Raw genomic sequence first — 20,176 nt, 5'->3', positions numbered from 1 at the left:
CTTAGTCAAAAAATTTTTAAAATTAGTTGTTTCTTACAAGTCAAGTCAAATTTTCAATTTTAAAAATCTTATCTTTTTAAAATCTTTTTCAAAAATCATATCTTTTTCATTTTTTATTATTTTTAAAAATTATTTTTCAAAATATTTTTCTTAATTTTATTTCAAATTTTTGAAATTACACTAACAATTAATGTGATTGTTTCAAAAATTTGGAGTTTGTTACTTTCTTGTTAAGAAAGGTTCAATCTTAAAAATTCTAGAATCCTATCTTTTAGTTTCTTGTTAGTTAAGTAATTAATTTTAATTTTAAAAATTAAATCTTTTTATCATATCTTTTTATCTTATCCTTTATCATATCTTTTTCAAAAATTTTATCTTTTTCAAAAATTTGATTTCAAAATATCTTATCTAACTTCTTATCTTCTTAATCTTTTCAAATTTGATTTTAATATCTTTTTCAACTAATTATTTGACTTTTTGTTTGTTTCTTATCTTTTTCAAAACCACCTAACTACTTTTCTCTCTCTAATTTTCGAAAATATCTCATCCCTTTTTCAAAAATTCTTCTTAATTAATTAATTATTTTAAATTTTAATTTTAATTATATCTTATCTTTAATTTTCGAAAATCACTAACCACTTTTTCAAAATTATTTTCGAAATTCTCTATCTCTCCTTCTATCTATTTATTAGTTATTTACTAACACTACTCTTCACCTCCCTTCACCCAAAAATTCGAACCCAGTCTATCTCTTGTGTTTGGATTCTTCACTTTTCCTTCTTCTACTCTTTTCTTCTTCTACTAACATAAAGGAATCTCTATACTGTGACATAGAGGATTCCTCTTTCTTTTCTTGTTTTCTTCTCTTTCATATGAGCAGGAACAAGGAAAAAGACACTCTTGTTGAAGCTGATCCAGAACCTGAAAGGACTCTGAAGAGGAAACTAAGAGAAGCTAAATTACAACAATCCAGAAACAACCTTTCAGAAATTCTCGAACAAGAGAAGGAGATGGCAGCTGAACCCAACAACAATAATACAAGGAGAATGCTTGGTGATTTCACAAAACCAACGTCCAAATTTGATGGAAGAAGCATCTCCATTCCTGCCATTGGAGCCAACAATTTTGAGCTCAAACCACAACTAGTTGCTTTAATGCAACAGAACTACAAGTTTTATGGACTTCCATCTGAAGATCCTTACCAGTTTTTAACTGAGTTCTTACAGATTTGTGAGACTGTTAAGACAAATGGAGTAGATCCTGAAGTCTACAGGCTCATGCTTTTCCCTTTTGCTGTAAGAGACAGAGCTAGAACATGGTTTGACTCACAACCTAAAGATAGCCTGGACTCTTGGGATAAGCTGGTCACGGCTTTCTTGGATAAATTCTTTCCTCCTCAAAAGCTGAGCAAGCTTAGAGTGGATGTTTAGACCTTCAAGCAAAAGGATGGTGAATCCCTCTATGAAGCTTGGGAAAGATACAAGCAGCTAACCAAAAGGTGTCCATCTGACATGTTTTCAGAATGGACCATATTAGATATATTCTATTATGGTCTATCTGAGTTTTTGAAAATGTCACTGGACCATTTTGCAGGTGGATCCATTCACCTAAAGAAAACGCATGCAGAAGCTCAAGAACTTATTGACATGGTTGCAAATAACCAATTCATGTACACTTCTGAGAGGAATTCCGTGAATAATGGGATGCCTCAGAGGAAGGGAGTTCTTGAAATTGATGCTCTGAATGCCATATTGGCTTAGAACAAAGTGTTGACTCAGCAAGTCAATATGATTTCTCAAAATCTGAATGGATGGCAAAATGCATCCAACAGTACTAAAGAGGCAGCTTCTGAAGAAGCATATGATCCTGAGAACCCTGCAATGGCAGAGGTTAATTACATGGGTGAACCATATGGAAACACCTATAATTCATCATGGAGAAATCATCAAAATTTTTCATGGAAGGATCAACAAAAGCCTCAACAAGGCTTTAATAATGGTGGAAGAAATAGGCTCAGTAATAACAACCCTTTTCCATCATCTTCTCAGCAATAGACAGAAAATTCTGAACAGAGCCCCTCTAATTTAGCAAACTTAGTCTCTGATCTGTCAAAAGCCACTTTCAGTTTCATGAGTGAAACAAAATCCTCCATCAGAAATCTGGAGGCACAAGTGGGCCAGCTGAGTAAGAAAGTCATTGAACTCCTCCCAGTATTCTCCCAAGCAATACAGAAGAAAATCCAAAAGGACAGTGCAAGGCCATAGATGTGATCAATATGGCCGAATGCACAAAGGAGGAGAAGGACGAAAATCCTAGTGAGGAGGACCTCCTGGGACGTCTCTCAAGCAAGAAGGAGTTTCCTATTAAGGATCCAAAGGAATCTGAGGCTCATATAGAGACCATAGAGATTCCATTAAATCTCCTTCTGCCATTCATGAGCTCTGAAGACTATTCTTCCTCAAAAGAGGATGAAGATGTGACTGGAGAGCAAGTTGCTCAATATTTAGGAGCTATCATGAAGCTGAATGCCATGTTGTTTGGTAATGAGACTTGGGAAAGTGAACCTCCCTTGCTCATTAGTGAACTAGATACCTGGATTCAGCAAATTTTACCTCAAAAGAGACAAGATCCTGGCAAATTCCTAATACCTTGTACCATAGGCACCATGACCTTTGAAAAAGCTCTGTGTGATCTGAGGTCAGGAATAAATCTTATGCCACTCTCTGTAATGGAGAAGCTGGGGATCATTGAGGTACAAACTGCCTTATTCTCATTACAATTGGCAGACAAGTCATTAAGACAAGCTTATGGATTAGTAGAGGACGTGTTAGTAAAGGTTGAAGGCCTTTACATCCCTGCTGATTTCATAATCTTAGACACTAGGAAGGAAGAGGATGAGTGCATCATCCTTGGAAGACCTTTCCTAGCCACAGCAGGAGCTGTGATAAATGTTAACAGAGGTGTATTAGTCCTTCAATTGAATGGGAACTACCTTGTGTTTAAGGCACATGGCCATCCCTCTGTGACAAAGGAGAGTAAGCATGAAGAGCTTCTCTCAGTACAGAGTCAAACAGAGCCCCCACAGTCAAACTCTAAGTTTGGTGTTGGGAGGCCACAACCAAACACTAAGTTTGGTGTTAAGACCCCATATCCAAACTCTAAGTTTGGTGTTGGGAGTTTTACAACATTGACCTGATCACCTGTGTGGCTCTATGAGAGCCCACTGTCAAGCTATTGACATTAAAGAAGCGCTTATTGGGAGGCAAACCAATTTTTATCTAATTTTATTTTTTATTTCTTTATTGATCTTTTATGTTTTATTAGGTGCATGATCATGTGGAGTCACGAAAAAAATATAAAAATTAAAAACAGAATAAAAAACAGCAGAAGAAAAATCACACCCTGGAGGGAGGACATACTGGCGTTCAACGCCAGTAAGGAGCATCTGGCTGGTGTTCAACGCCAGAACAAAACATGAATCTGGCGCTGAATGCCAGAAACAAGCATGGAACTGGCGTTCAACGCCAGAAACATGCTGCATCTGGGCGTTGAGCGCCCAGAACGTGCATCTCCTCGGCGTTTAAACGCCAGAATGGTATGCAAAGGCATTTTACATGCCTAATTGGTGCAGGGATGTAAATCCTTGACACCTCAGGATCTGTGGACCCCACATGATCCCCACCTAACATATTCCCACCTTACCTCCTAATCCTATAACACTCTTCCCCATAAACCCCACCCACCTTTAAAATTCAAAAAACTTTCCCACCCAAACCCACCCTAAATGACCGAAACTACACCCTCTCCCCTCCCTATATATACCCTTCCATTCTACTTCATTTTCACACAACACAAACCCCCTCTTCTACACGTTGGCCGAAACACCATCTCTCACTCTCCTCCATATTTTCTTTTTCTTCTTCTTCTCTTCTTTCTTCTCTTGCTCGAGGGCGAGCAATATTTTAAGTTTGGTGTGGTCAAAGCATAATCTTTTTGTTTTTTCCATTACCATCAATGGCACCTAAGGCCGGAGAATTCTTCTAGAAAAGGAAAAGGGTAGACAAAAGCTTCCACCTCCGAGTCATGGGAGATGGAAAGATTCATCTCCAAAAGCCATCAAGACCACTTCTATGATGTTGTGGCAAAGAAGAAGGTGATCCCCGAGGTCCCTTTCAAGCTCAAGAAAAATGAGTATCCGAAGATCTAACATGAAATCCGTAGAAGAGGTTGGGAAGTCCTAACCAACCCCATGCAACAAGTCGGAATCTTAATGGTTCAAGGATTCTATGCCGATTCATGGATCACTAAGAACCATGATCAAAGTATGAATCCGAGTCTAAAGAATTATCTCACAATGGTTCGGGGGAAATACTTAGATTTTAGTCCAGAAAATGTGAGGTTGGCATTCCACTTGCCCATGATGCAAGGAGATGAACGCCCCTACACTAGAAGGGTCAACTTTAATCAAAGGTTGGACCAAGTCCTTAGGGACATATGTGTGGAAGAAGCTCAATGGAAAAGAGACTCAAAAGGCAAGCCGGTTCAACTAAGAAGACTGGACCTCAAGCTTGTGGCTAGAGGATGGTTAGAGTTCATTCAACACTCTATCATCCCCACTAGTAACCGATCTGAAGTTACTGTGGATCGGGCCATCATGATTCATAGCATCATGATTGGAGAGGAAGTAGAAGTTCATGAAGTCATCTCCAATGAAATCTACAAAATAGCTGATAAGTCCTCCAACACGGCAAGGCTAGCTTTTCCTCATCTTATTTGCCATCTATGTTACTCAGCTGGAGTTATCATAGAAGGAGACATCCTCATTGAAGAGGATAAGTCCATCACCAAGAAGAGGATGGAGCAAGCAAGAGAGACCCTCCACGGATCTCAAGAGATGCATGAGGAAGCTTATCATCAAGAAATCCCTAAGATGCCTCAAGAGATGCACTTTCCTCCCAACAACTATTGGGAACAACTCAACACTTCCTTAGAAGATTTGAGCTACAATGTGGAACAATTAAGGGTGGAACATCATAAGCACTCCATCATTCTCCATGAAATAAGAGAAGATCAAAGAGCAATGAGGGAGGAGCAACAAAGGCAAGGAAGGGGCATAGAAGAGCTTAAGGACATTGTTGGTCCTTCAAGAAGAAGACGCCATTAAGGTGGATTCATTCCTTGTTCTTATTTCTTTCTGCTTTTCGGTTTTTATGTTGTGTTCATTTATGTTTTGTGTCTCTACTTCATGATCATTAGTGTTTAGTAACTATGTCTTAAAGTTATGAATAATTCCATTAATCCTTCACCTTTCTTAAATGAAAAATGTTTTTAATTCAAAAGAACAAGAAGTACATAAATTTCAAAAATTGTCCTTGAATTTAATTTAATTATATTGATGTGGTGACAATACTTTTTGTTTTCTGAATGAATGCTTAAACAGTGCATATTTTTTATCTTGTTGTTTATGAATGTTAAAATTATTAGCTCTTGAAAGAATGATGAACAAAGAGAAATGTTATTGATGATCTGAAAAATCAATGAAATTGATTCTTAAAGCAAGAAAAAGCAGTGAAAAGTAAAAAGCTTGCGAAAAAAAAGAGAAAAAAATGGCGAAAAAAATAGAAAGAAAAAGAAAAAGCAAGCAGAAAAAGCCAATAGCCCTTAAAACCAAAAGGCAAGGGTAAAAAGGATCCAAGGCTTTGAGCATCAATGGATAGGAGGGCCCAAGGAAATAAAATCTAGGCCTAAGCGGCTAATTCAAAGCTGTCCCTAACCATGTGCTTGTGGCATGCAGGTCCAAGTGAAAAGCTTGAGACTGAGTGGTTAAAGTCGTGATCCAAAGCAAAAGAGTGTGCTTAAGAGCTCTGGACACCTCTAACTGGGGACTCTAGTAAAGCTGAGTCACAATATGAAAAGGTTCACCCAGTCATGTGTTTGTGGCATTTATGTATCCGGTGGTAATACTGGAAAACAAAGTACTTAGGGCCACGGCCAAGACTCATAAGTAGCTGTGTTCAAGAATCAACATACTTAACTAGGAAAGTCAATAACACTATCCAAAATTCTAAGTTCCTAGAGAAGCCAATCATTCTAAACTCCAAAGGAAAAAGTGAGATGCCAAAATTGTTCAGAAGCAAAAAGCTACAAATCCCGCTCATCTAATTGAAATTAATATTCATTGATATTTTGGAATTTATAGTATATTCTCTTCTTTTTATCCTATTTTATTTTTAGTTGCTTGGGGACAAGCAACAATTTAAGTTTGGTGTTGTGATGAGCGGATAATTTATACGCTTTTTGGCATTATTTTTAGGTAGTTTTTAGTAAGTTCAAGCTACTTTTAGGGATGTTTTCATTAGTTTTTATGATAAATTTACATTTCTGGACTTTACTATGAGTTTGTGTGTTTTTCTGTGATTTCAGGTAAATTCTGGCTGAAATTGAGGGACTTGAGCAAAACTCTTACTGATTCATGACTTTGTTCTACCCTTTTGCGCTTCACTCGTGCTAACTCATCCTTTACATCTTCATATTTTGTTATCCCAGGATGCAAAACAGGTAGTTGTCCGACTAAGTACCCAAGCCTGGCTTGGGTATTCACATGATTCCCAGTCTCACTCATGTAGACACCTTCCGAAAATGCTCTGTATTCATCGAAAAGATCTGCTTGTTCTCTCTATTTCCGATGCATCTCATGGATGTGCACCTTGATGTTCTTGGATGTTGGTTAGCCTTTGGATGGCTTCTTGTTGTTGATCTTGCTTCTGATTCAGGTTATGGAATGATTCACTACATTGTCTCCCTTGTTCTATTTGCTGGTCCATCAATTATTTTTGCCATTCCTCTTGCTGATTCATCCATCTAGAGAGTGATCCTTCTTGGCGGTCTATTAATTGCAATTGAAACTCCCTTTGTGCCCCTTGATTTTCCATGCATTGCCTAGATAAGGTATCAATAGCCTCTTGCAATTGGTGCATGCTTAAGGTGGCTGGGGTTTGCTCCTGTGGATGTTGTTCTTCTTCAGCTTGATGGGCTGGCCTTTTTCGTACCCTTCGTGGAGGTAGTGGAGCTGCAGCAGCATGCATCCGACGATAAGTGATTGGAATACCAACCTTTATCCACTCGGGGTTTTCATCCTCAAATATCACCCTAGCCAGTTTGCACAGACAAAAAATAGTGCTAGGGTAACCCAACTTTCCTCCAGAATCGCTCTTCTCAGCAAGCTTCCGAATGCCTTGGGCTATGAGTTCATGAGCCTTGATCTCTCCTCCCTTCATTAGACATTGCACCATCGTTGCTCTCTTGAGGTTTACCTCTGAGTTGTTTCCGGCTGGGAGGATGGATCTCCTTACAATTTTGAACCAACCATTAGCCTCAGGGAGGATATCTCTTCTTTTTATAAATTTGGGCTTCCTCTTGGGGCCTCTTTCCCAATCTGCTCCTTGCATACATATATCCTGTAAAATCTGGTCATAATTGGGGTTTTTGTCCATTCTCGAATGATAGCTCTCCTCTTCAAAGGGTATGCTTCTCAATTTCAGCACTCTCATAATAGTCATGGGACTAAAATCCACCTTGACCCCTCTCACAAAACTTGTGTATGAGTCATCCGCCTTGTCTTGTCTAACTGCATTTGCATAGAACTCTCTTACTAGAGTTGCATTCACCCATGTGATCGGATCGGTGAGGAGCTCCCATCGGCGTTGTTCCACCTTCTTTGTGATTTCTAGACACTCGGCTTTTGTGACTTGAAAGCCTAGTTCATAAATAATTTATTTCTCAGTCATCCACCCATACTTGAGTGCATGATGAAAGGTTCTAAATCGCCCTTCATAAAAAGGATGATGCTCAATGGGTTCCTTCCTCTTTTCTCTCTTGGAGCTTGATGATGCCATGCAAGATTGTTGATGTGTTGGCTATTCTCAAGATGAATAGGAGGGTGTATGTGAAGCCTTTGGTGGAGGATGATGTGTATATTCCCGAAAGAAGGGAGTGGGGAGGGTGAGAATTTGAAGTGTGTACGGAGAGGTTGTGTGAAGGGGTTTATATAGAAAGATGGCAATTGATTGAAGGGTGTGGATTAATGATGTTGTTTGATAGTGGACGGTTGGGGTTTTAGGATTGAATGAGCACAAGGATCACCTCCTTTATGGGGGTCTTGGTTCGGTCTTCAAAATTTTCCACTCCCAATGTTGCATGGCAATACTTCCAAGGACATTCCCCATGAAGACAAGTATGAAATTCCCTTGGTGTAGTGGCTGATTCTCCCTTCCTCAATTGTCATATCAAGTACCATCAATGTCCTTTTTGATTCCCTATACACGAAGAAAAAGTGCATTCGGTTATTTGAAATTTTTGGTGGGAAAAAGTGTGAACTAAAAAAAATTTCTTTTTCTTTTGTTTTTACATGACTAAATGGTTTCCATGAATGCAGATCAATCAACCATTAAGCTTCCTATGCATGCACGTTGGTACACCAAACTTGTTTGTGATCACATGGTGCAACAAGTTTGGGGAATAAATTCTCCTTACAAGGTGTGTCCAAACCTCACCTGGTGTGCTTTGAACACCAAACTTATCATGTACTATACGTTGCATGTAGAGGGGCTTTATATTAGTTGTCAAAATTGATTTAAAATTCCATGGGAATTGCCTTATTACTATTAATAGAGATTTAAGAGCGAGGTTATAGAACATGGGTTGCCTCCCATGAAGCGCTTCTTTAGCGTCATTAGCTTGACGTTTGGTCCTTGTCAAGGTGGCTGATAGTGCTTGAAGTCTTCTCCTCTTGCAGTGAACCTATGTCCATTGGCTTTGTTGATAAGTTCTATATGCTCTAAGGACAAGATTTTGTTGATAGTGTACACAGGAGGCAGCTAAGATGGAATAGTGGGGAGGTGAGGTGGTATAGATGGAAAGTATGTAGAAATTACTTCATCACCTGGCGAGAAATTTTTTGTAGGAATTTTCTTATTTCTCCATCCCCTTGGAACTTTCTTCTTTGTATCTCTTGATGCTCGCTTGCTTTCTATAGATTCTTTCTCTAAGGGATCCTTGTTGTTGACTCTGCATGACTCTGGTGGTTCTGGTTCCCTTTGGATCACCCTTGAATGAGGTTCTTCTTGAATACATGGCTTCCCAATCAATGGGGTTTCCAATTGTGTTGTTTGTGCTTCCTTGCTTGTTTCTTGCATCAGTGCTTCATTCTGCTCTGCTCTTGATTCTTTGTTTTCTTGATTTGCTTCTTGTGAGAGGTTGAAAACATTGAAAGTGAGCTGCTCATCATGTATTCTCAGTACTAGCTCTCCTCGCTCTACATCTATGAGTGCTCTGGCTGTGGCTAGGAATGGTCTTCCCAGAATGATGGAGTAAATAGGATTCTCATCCATTTCCAGAACAACAAAATCTGTGGGAAGATAGTAGCTCCCAACCTTCACCAGCACATTTTCAACCACTCCTATTGCTTGTTTTTGAGTTTTGTCAGCCAATCTGATAATTACATCAGTAGGAGTTAGTTCATTGATTTAGAGCTTCTTCATGAAGGAGAGAGGCATTAAGTTGATGCTTGCTCCCAAGTCACAAAGCCCTTTGTCAATTATTGTTTCTCCTATGGCACAAGGAATGTGGAAACTCCCTGGATCCTCCTTCTTTGTGGGTGGCCCTGGTTGAATGAGAGCATTGCAATCCCTGTTCATTTTTATTGTTTGTCCACCCTTCAATGGACTTTTTCAGGCTAGTAGCTCCTTTATATACTTGATGTAGAAAGGCATTTTCTGGAGGGCTTTAATGAATGGTATATTTACATCAAGAGATGCAAACATATCAAGGAACCTTGAATACATTCTCCCTGCTACACCACCTTTAAGCCTGTGGGGAAAAGGCGCATATGGGTTCAATGCCTCCTTCTTCTTTAGCTCTTCCTTGGATGTAGGTTGAGTTGTATAGCTTCCTTCCTCCTGGCTTTCCTTTTGATTATTTTGGAGGTGTTCCACTCCATTCGTACTCCTCTCATCACTTGTGGTTATCATTTTGCATTCTTCCCATCTTACTTTCTTTGTTTCTCTTCTTGGATTCTTCTCTGTATCACTGGAGAATCCATCAGTGGGTTTGGGAAAATGTTGAGATAGATACCCTACTTAGGGCTCTAATCTCTTGATGTTTTCTCTTTGGTTCTTGATATTGGCTCGCACTTCTTCCTTAAACACTTTGTTGTCTTGGACTTCTCTGCATAAGTTTTCAAGTAGAGTCTCAATCTTTGAGAGCCTATCATCTGTTAATGATGGTGGGTTGAGATTAGGTGGTTGAGAAGATTGGTTAGATGGATGTTGGTAAGATCTCTGTGAGGTGTGTTGATGAGTTGCATTGTTGTTGGAGTTGAGGTTGTGGCGTCTCTGATCTTGCCCTTGGTCTTGTTGGTTTCCCCATCCAAAGTTATAAGTTTTGGAGTATGGATCATGGACTTGTCTAGGTGAGTTTCCAACATAGTTGGCTTGCTCCCAGTCACCTTCTTCTCCTATGTTTACTCCTTCTTGAGCTGATGATGAGGTGATGGCTGCTGCAACTTGGTTTTCCTCTACCTTCTTGGTGAGATCTGCTAGCTGCTTGGTGATCATCTTATTTTGAGCTAATAATGCATCCATGTGGTGTAACTTGGTTTTCCTCTACCTTCTTGGTGAGATCTACTAGCTGGTGTTACTTCTTTCGGAGGCATAGAAGTAGTCATTCTCAGCAACTGTCTCAATGATATCTATAGCTTCTATACGCTTTTTGGCATTGTTTTTAGTATGTTTTAGTTAGTTTTTATTATATTTTTATTAGTTTTTAGCATAGTTATAAAAACCGGACCGGACCGGCCGGTTCGACCAGAAAACCGGTGAACCGGACCCTATACCGGTCCGGTCCAGTGATTGAACCGAACAAGGAATTGACTCGGTCAAAACCGGTGCGAACCGGTCAAAACCGATGAAGTGGTTTGACCGAACCGTTTGGAAGAAAATATTTCTAAAATGCTTGAGATAGGGTTCGAACCCCTGTCCTCAAGGAAACCAAAAGGCTCCACAACCACCAGACTACTATGTTTTCTATTAAAATTTATGCGAATTATAATACATATAGATATTTTTCATCAAATAGTTTACTTTTATTTAATTTATTTTAATTTTAATTATAAACTCACTCATTCTTAAATTAATTATATTTTTGTTTAACAATAATTATAAACTGATTTATTTTTTTATAATTATATAATATCTATTAATATTATTTTCTAATAAATACTTGTAGTATATAATAGTATAAAAGATATAAAATAATTAATAAATTATCAAAATTTAAAAATAATAGTTATTTTAATATAAAAACAAAATAAAAATATTGATGATAGAGTAAAAATAATAAAATATTTGTTGTTCATGTTTAATATTGTTTTAAAATAACTTGATATTTTAAAATGTTAGTAAAAATATGTATTTTAAATTTTAATTTTAAACTTTTGACTACTTTTTATTTTTTATTTACATAGGACCGAGTCAACCGGTTCAACCAGTAACCCAACGGTTGAACCAGTGACCCAGTGACCCAGTGACCTGACCGGTTCGATCACTGGTTCGGTTTTGACAACTATGGTTTTTAGTTAAAAATCACTTTTCTGGACTTTACTATGAGTTTGTGTGTTTTTCTGTGATTTCAGGTATTTTCTGGCTGAAATTGAGGGACCTGAGCAAAAATCTGATTCAGAGGCTAAAAAGGACTTCAGATGCTGTTGGATTCTGACCTCCCTACACTCGAAGTGGATTTTCTGGAGCTACAAAAGCCCAATTGGCGCGCTCTCAATTGCGTTAGAACGTAGACATCCTGGGCTTTCCAGCAATGTATCATAGTCCATACTTTGCCCGAGATTTGATGGCCCAAACCGGCGTTCCAAATCAGCTCAAAACTGCCCGGTGTTAAACGCCGGAACTGGCACAAGAATGGGAGTTAAACACCCAAACTGACACAAAAGCTGGCGTTTAACTCCAAGAAAAGTCTCTACACATGAAAGCTTCAATGCTTAGCCCAAGCACACACCAAGTGGGCCCGGAAGTGGATTTTTATGTCATTTACTCATCTTTGTAAACCCTAAACTACTAGTTCTCTACAAATAGGACCTTTTGCTATTGTACTTTCATCTTGGTTCTTCTGGTTCCCTCTCTGGGGCCGAAGCCAATGATCACCATTATCACTTATGTATTTTCAACGGTGGAGTTTCTACACACCATAGATTAAGGTGTGGAGCTCTGCTGTACCTCGAGTATTAATGCAATTACTATTGTTCTTCTATTTAATTCGGCTTGTTCTTGTTCTAAGATATCACTTGTTCCTCAACTTGATGAATGTGATGATCCGTGACACTCATCATCATTCTCACCTATGAACGTGTGCCTGACAACCACCTCCGTTCTACCTTAGATTGAGTGGATATCTCTTGGATCCCTTAATCGGAATCTTCGTGGTATAAGCTAGAATTGATGGCGGCATTCAAGAGAATCCGGAAGGTCTAATCCTTGTTTGTGGTATTCTGAGTAGGATTCAAGGATTGAATGACTGTGACGAGCTTCAAACTCCTGAAGGCTGGGCGTTAGTGCAGACGCAAAAGAATCACTGGATTCTATTCCAACCTGATTGAGAACCGACAGATGATTAGCCGTGCTGTGACAGAGCGCGTTGAACATTTTCACTGAAAGGACGGGACTGTAGCCATTGACAATGGTGATGCCCAACATACAGCTTGCCATGGAAAGGAGTAAGAAGGATTGGATGAAGACAGTAGGAAAGCAGAGAGACGGAAGGGACAAAGCATCTCCATACGCTTATCTGAAATTCTCACCAATGAATTACATAAGTATCTCTATCCTTATTTTATGTTTTATTCATCTTTTAGTCATTAATCCTCCATAACCATTTGAATCAGCCTAACTGAGATTTACAAGATGACCATAGCTTGCTTCATACCAACAATCTCCGTGGGATCGACCCTTACTCGCGTAAGGTTTATTACTTGGACAACCCAGTGCACTTGCTGGTTAGTTGTGCGAAGTTGTGATAAAGAGTTGAGATTGCAATTGAGCGTACCATGTTGATGGTGCCATTGATGATCACAATTTCGTGCACCAAGTTTTTGGCGCCGTTGCCGGGGATTGTTTGAGTTTGGACAACTAACGGTTCATCTTGTTGCTTAGATTAGGTATTTTTCTTCAGAGTTCTTAAGAATGAATTCTAGTGTTTCAAGGTGATGTCCTTATCATCACCAAAGCTGATTGATTCTCATCAATTTAGCTCTTGAATGCAATGTCCTGCTGAAGCTTGGCTAGCCATGTCTAATTTCTTTAGACTAAAGCTTTAGACTAACATTGCATGATTCATGGAATTCTCATTAAGAACTTTGATATCCTTATTTTCTTTTCCACATAATTTTCGAAAAAACCAAAAAAAAATACAAAATCATAAAAACCAAAAAAAATAATTTTATGTTTCTTGTTGAGTCTAGTGTCTTATTTTAAGTTTGGTGTCAATTGCATGTTTCTGTTCTTCTTGCATTTTTCGAATTCATTCATGTGTCTTAATTGATCTTCAAGTTGTTCTTGATGATTTCCTTGTTCTGATCTTTAAATTCTCTTGTCTTGAATGTTTTGTTGTTTCTCATATGCATTCTCATTTTGTTAGTGTCAATAGTATACAAACTTCTAAGTTTGGTGTCTTGCATGCATTGTTTATTTGGTCTTAGTTTCATTTTGATTATTCCTCATTATTAAAAATCCAAAAAAAAATTTAATTTGTGTCTTTTCAAGTCAATAATACAGAGAATTAAAGATTCAGAACATTCAGCAGAGGAATTACACCGAAAAAGGCTGGGCGTTCAAGACGCCCAGTGAGGAAGGAAAATTGGCGTTTAAACGCCAGCCAGGGTGCCTGGCTGGGCGTTTAAGGCCCAAAAGGGGTGAGTTTTGGGCGTTAAACGCCAGAATGTATACCATTCTGGGCGTTTAACGCCAGGATGGCACAAGAGGGAAGATTTTATTTTTAATTCAAATTTTTTTCAAGTTTTCAAAATTTTTCAAAATCAAATCTTTTTCAAATCATATCTTTTCAATCATATGTTTTCAAAATCAATTTCTTTCCATTTTCAAAAATACTTGCTAACAATTAATGATTTGATTCAACATTTCAAGTATGTTGCCTTTTCTGTTGAGAAAGGTTTAATGTTTGAATCATATCTTTTCTTGTTAGCCAAGTCATTAATTTTCAAAACCAAATCTTTTTAAATTGTTTTTCAATCATATCTTTTCAATCACATCTTTTTAAAACCATAACTTTTCAATCATATCTTCTTAATCACATCTTTTTCAAAATAGTTTTGAATCATATCTTTTTGATTTCTAATTTCAAAATCTTTTTCAAAAATCACTTGATTTCTTTTCCACTCTTAGTTTTCGAAAATCAATTAGTATTTTTCAAAATGTTTTTAAAATCTTTTTAATTTATTTTCGAAGATTTCTTCCCCTCTTCTCACATCCTTCTATTTATAGACTAACACTCCTCCTCAATGTACAATTCGAACTCCATCTCTCTTGATAAGTTCGAGTTCTTCTACCTCTCCTTCTATTCTTCTTTTCCTTTGACACCTCAAGGAATCTCTATACTGTGACATAGAGGATTCCATATTTTTTTGTTCTCTTCTCTTTCATATGAGCAGGAGCAAAGACAAAAGCATTCTTGTTGAGGCTGACCCTGAACCTGAAAGGACCTTGAAGCGAAAGCTAAGAGAAGCTAAGGCACAACTCTTTGTAGAGGACCTAACAGAAATCTTCAAGGAAGAAGACATGGCAGCCGAAAACAACAACAATGCCAACAATGCAAGGAAGGTACTGGATGACTTTACTGCACCTACTCCTGACTTTTATGGGAGAAGCATCTCTATCCCTGCCATTGGAGCGAACAACTTTGAGCTTAAGCCTCAATTAGTTTCTCTAATGCAACAGAATTGCAAGTTCCATGGACTTCCATTGGAAGATCCTCATCAGTTTTTAGCTGAATTCTTGCAAATCTGTGACACTGTCAAGACTAATGGGGTTGACCCTGAGGTCTACAGACTTATGCTATTCCCTTTTGCTGTAAGAGATAGAGCTAGGATATGGTTGGACTTACAACCTAAAGAAAGCCTGAACTCTTGGGAAAAGTTAGTCAATGCCTTCTTGGCAAAGTTCTTTCCACCTCAAAAATTGAGTAAGCTTAGAGTGGAAGTTTAAACCTTCAGACAGAAGGAAGGTGAATCCCTCTATGAAGCTTGGGAAAGATACAAACAATTGATCAGAAAATGTCCCTCTGACATGCTTTTTGAATGGAGCATCATAGGTATCTTCTATGATGGTCTGTCTGAACTGTCCAAGATGTCATTGGATTGCTCTGCTGGAGGATCTCTTCATCTGAAGAAGATGCCTGCAGAAGCTCAGGAACTCATTGAAATGGTTGCAAATAACCAATTCATGTACACTTCTGAAAGGAATCTTGTGAACAATGGGACGAATCAGAAGAAAGGAGTTCTTGAGATTGATACTCTGAATGCCATATTGGCTCAGAACAAAATATTGACTCAGCAAGTCAATATGATTTCTCAGAGTCTGTCTGGAATGCAAGCTGCACCAGGCAGTACTAAGGACGCTTCATCTGAAGAAGAAGCTTATGATCCTGAGAACCCTTCAATGGAAGAAGTGAATTACATGGGAGAACCCTATGGAAACACCTATAATCCTTCATGGAGAAATCATCCAAATCTCTCATGGAAGGATCAACAGAGACCTCAACAAGGTTTCAACAACAATAATGGTGGAAGAAACAGGTTTAGCAATGGCAAGCCTTTTCCATCATCTTCTCAGCAACAGACAGAGAATTCTAAGCAGAGCCACTCTGACTTAGCAACCATGGTCTCTGATCTAATCAAAACCACTCAAAGTTTCATGACTGAAACAAGGTTCTCCATTAGGAATTTGGAGGTACAAGTGGGACACCTGAGTAAGAAAGTTACTGAACTCCCTCCTAGTACTCTTCCAAGCAATACAGAAGAGAATCCAAAAGGAGAGTGCAAGGCCATCAACATGGCCGAACTTGGAGAGGAGGAAGAGGCAGTGATCGCCACTGAGAAAGACCTCAATGGACGTCCACTGGCCTCCAACGAGTTCCCTAATGAGGAACCATGGGAATCTGAGGCTCATAATGAGACCATAGAGATTCTATTGGATCTACTTCTGCCATTCATGAGCTCTGATGAGTATTCTTCCTCTGAAGAGGATGAAGATGTCACTAAAGAGAAAGTTGCTAAATACCTTGGAGCAATCATGAAGCTAAATGACAAGTTATTTGGTAATGAGACTTGGGAGAACGAACCTCCTTTGCTCATCAAAGAACTGGATAACTTAACTAGGCAGAGATTACCTCAAAAGAGACAGGATCTCGGGAAGTTTTCAATACCTTGTACCATAGGCACCATGACCTTTGAGAAGGCTCTGTGTGACCTAGGGTCAAGCATAAACCTCATGCCTCTCTCTGTAATGGAGAAGCTAGGAATCTTTGAGGTACAAGCTGCAAGAATCTCACTAGAGATGGCAGACAATTCAAGAAAACAAGCTTATGGACTTGTAGAGGATGTTCTGGTAAAGGTTGAAGACCATTACATCCCTGCTAATTTCATAGTCCTAGAGACTGGGAAGTGCATGGATGAATCCATCATCCTTGGCAGACCCTTCCTAGCCACAGCAAAGGTTGTGATTGATGTGGACAGAGAAGAATTGATCATTCAAGTGAATAAAGAATCCTTTGTGTTTAAGGCTCAAGGATATCCCTCTGTTACCATGGAGAGGAAGCATGAAGAGCTTCTCTCAAAACAGAATTAAACAGAGCCCCCACAGTCAAACTCTAAGTTTGGTGTTGGGAGGCCACAACCAACTTCTAAGTTTGGTGTTGAACCCCCATATTCAAATTCTAAGTTTGGTGTTGGGAGGTTCTAACATTGCTCTGATTATCTGTGAGGCTCCATGAGAGCCCACTGTCAAGCTACTGACATTAAAGAAGCGCTTGTTGGGATGCAACCCAATGTTATATTTATCTATTTCCTTTGTTATTTTATGTTTTCTGTAGGTTGATAATCATGGAAAGTCACAAAATCAATTGAAAAAGCAAAAACAGAATGAAAAACAGAAAGAAAAATAACATACCCTAGAGGAAAACCTTGCTGGCGTTTAAACGCCAGTAAGGGCAGCAAATGGGCGTTTAACGCCCAGTCTGGCACCATTCTGGGCGTTTAACGCCAGAAAGGGGCACCAGACTGGCGTTAAATGCCAGGAAAGGGCAAGAAGCTGGCGTTAAACGCCAGAAATGGACACCAGCCCGGTGTTTAATGCCAGAATTGGCATAGAGAGCATTTTCGCTCGCCACTTGGTGCAGGGATGAATTTTCCTTGACACCTCAGGATCTGTGGACCGCACAAGATCCCCACCTACCCCACCACTCTCTCTCTTCTTCACCCATTCACCAATCAACTCAACACCTCTTCCCCAAAAACCCCTCACCTATCAAATCCCACTATTCTCTTCACCACTCACATCCATCCTTCATAAAACCCCACCTACCTCACCATTCAAATTCATACCACTTTCCCTCCCAAACCCACCCATAATGGCCGAACCCTACCCCTCTCTCCACCACTATATAAACCCATCTTCACTCCTTCATTTTCACACACCCTAAACACTATTTCTCCCCCTTGGCCGAACCACAAAGCCTCCTCCATCTCCTCCATTTCTTCTTCTTCTTTTATCTTCTTTCTTTTTTTGCTCGAGGATGAGCAAACCTTCTAAGTTTGGTGTGGTAAAAGCATTGCTTTTTGTTTTTCCATAACCATTTATGACACCTAAGGCCGGAGAAACCTCTAGAAAGAGGAAAGAGAAGGCAAAAGCTTCCACCTCCGAGTCATGGGAGACGGAGAGATTTATCTCAAGGGTGCAACAAGACCACTTCTTTGAAGTTGTGGCCATGAAGAAAGTGATCCCCGAGGTCCCTTTCAAACTCAAAAAGAGTGAATATCCAGAGATCCGACATGAGATCCGAAGAAGAGGTTGGGAAGTTCTTACCAACCCCATTCAACAAGTCGGAATCTTAATGGTTCAAAAGTTCTATGCCAATGCATGGATCACCAAGAACCATGATCAAAGTGTGAACCCGAACCCAAAGAATTGCCTTACAATAGTTCGGGGGAAATGCTTAAATTTTAGTCCGGAAAATGTAAGGTTGGCATTCAACTTGCCCATGATGCAAGGAGATGAACACCCTTACACTAGAAGGGTCAACTTTGATCAAAGGTTGGACCAAGTCCTCATAGACATTTGTGAAGAGGGCGCTCAATGGAAGAGAGATTCAAGAGGGAAGCCAGTTCAACTAAGAAGGCATGACCTCAAGCCCGTGGCTAGGGGATGGTTGGAGTTTATTCAACGCTCAATCATTCCCACTAGCAACCGGTCCGAAGTTACTATAGACCGGGCCATCATGATTCATAGCATCATGATTGGAGAGGAAGTAGAAGTTCATGAAGTTATAGCCCAAGAACTTTATAAGGTGGCGGACAAGTCCTCTACCTTGGCAAGGTTAGCCTTTCCTCATCTTATTTGTCACCTCTGTTATTCAGTTGGAATTGACATAGAGGGAGACATCCTCATTGATAAGGACAAGCCCATCACTAAGAAAAGGATGGAGCAAACAAGAGATCCCACTCATCATGAAATCCCTGAGATACCTCAAGGGATGAACTTTCCTCCACAAAACTATTGGGAGCAAATTAACACCTCCCTAGGAGAATTGAGTTCCAACATGGGACAACTAAGGGTGGAGCACCAAGAACATTCCATCCTCCTCCATGAAATTAGAGAAGATCAAAGAATCATGAGAGAGGAGCAACAAAGGCAAGGAAGAGACATTAAGGAGCTCAAACACTCCATAAGATCTTCAAGAGGAAGAACAAGCCGCCATCACTAAGGTGGACTCGTTCTTTAATTTCCTTGTTCTTTATTTTCCTGTTTTTCGAATTTTCATGCTTATGTTTATCTATGTTTGTGTCTTATGATCATTAGTGTCTTAGTGACTATGCCTTAAAGTTATGAATGCCCTATGAATCCATCACCTTTCTTAAATGAAAAATGTTCTTAATTGAAAAAGAGAAGAATTGCATGAATTTTGAATTTTATAACAGATTAATTATTTTGATGTGGTGGTAATACTTTTGATTTCTGAATGTATGCTTGAACAGTGCATATGTCTTTTGAATTTGTTGTTCATGAATGTTGGCTCTTGAAAGAATGATGAAAAAGGAGACATGTTACTGAGGATCTAAAAAATTATAAAAATGATTCTTGAAGCAAGAAAAAGCAGTGAATACAAAAAACAAAGAGAAAAACGAAAAAAAAAAGGGAGGAAAAAGAAAAAGAAAAAAAGAAAAAAAAATAATAAAGTCGTGATCCAAGGCAAAAAGAGTGTGCTTAAGAACCCTGGACACCTCTAATTGGGGACTCTAGCAAAGCTGAGTCACAATCTGAAAAGGTTCACCCAGTTATGTGTCTGTGGCATGTATGTATCCGGTGGTAATACTGGAAGACAGAGTGCTTTAGGCCACGGCCAAGACTCATAAAGTAGCTGTGTTCAAAAATTATCATACTTAACTAGGAGAATCAATAACACTATCTGGATTCTGAGTTCCCATAGAAGCCAATCATTCTGAATTTCAAAGGGTAGAGTGAGATGCCAAAACTGTTCAGAGGCAAAAAGCTAAAAGCCCCGCTCATCTAATTAATACTGATCTTCATAGATGTTTTTGGAAATCATTGCATATTCTCTTCTTTTTATCTTATTTGATTTTTAGTTGCTTGGGTACAAGCAACAATTTAAGTTTGGTGTTGTGATGAGCGGATAATTTATACGCATTTTGGCATTGTTTTTAGTATGGTTTTAGTATGTTTTAGTTAGTTTTTATTATATTTTTATTAGTTTTTAGTTAAAAATCACTTTTCTGGACTTTACTATGAGTTTGTGTGTTTTTCTGTGATTTCAGGTATTTTCTGGCTGAAATTGAGGGACCTGAGCAAAAATCTGATTCAGA

At 38.9% G+C, this 20,176-nt stretch overlaps 2 non-coding genes across 2 annotated transcripts; both read right to left on the bottom strand.

The window, feature by feature from the left end:
- Window positions 1-1,409: 1,409 nt before the first annotated feature.
- Window positions 1,410-1,513, bottom strand: LOC130951607 (small nucleolar RNA R71). The gene has a single exon (XR_009074037.1). It is a non-coding gene; the product is annotated as a small nucleolar RNA R71 (small nucleolar RNA).
- A 13,750-nt stretch (window positions 1,514-15,263) lies between these two features.
- LOC130954999 (small nucleolar RNA R71) lies at window positions 15,264-15,371 on the bottom strand. Its single transcript, XR_009076555.1, has one exon. It is a non-coding gene; the product is annotated as a small nucleolar RNA R71 (small nucleolar RNA).
- Between the last annotated feature and the right edge of the window lie 4,805 nt (window positions 15,372-20,176).

Source organism: Arachis stenosperma, chromosome 1, assembly GCF_014773155.1.
Source record: "Arachis stenosperma cultivar V10309 chromosome 1, arast.V10309.gnm1.PFL2, whole genome shotgun sequence".
Lineage (NCBI taxonomy): Eukaryota > Viridiplantae > Streptophyta > Magnoliopsida > Fabales > Fabaceae > Arachis > Arachis stenosperma.
This window is presented reverse-complemented; position numbering and strand designations above follow the sequence as displayed.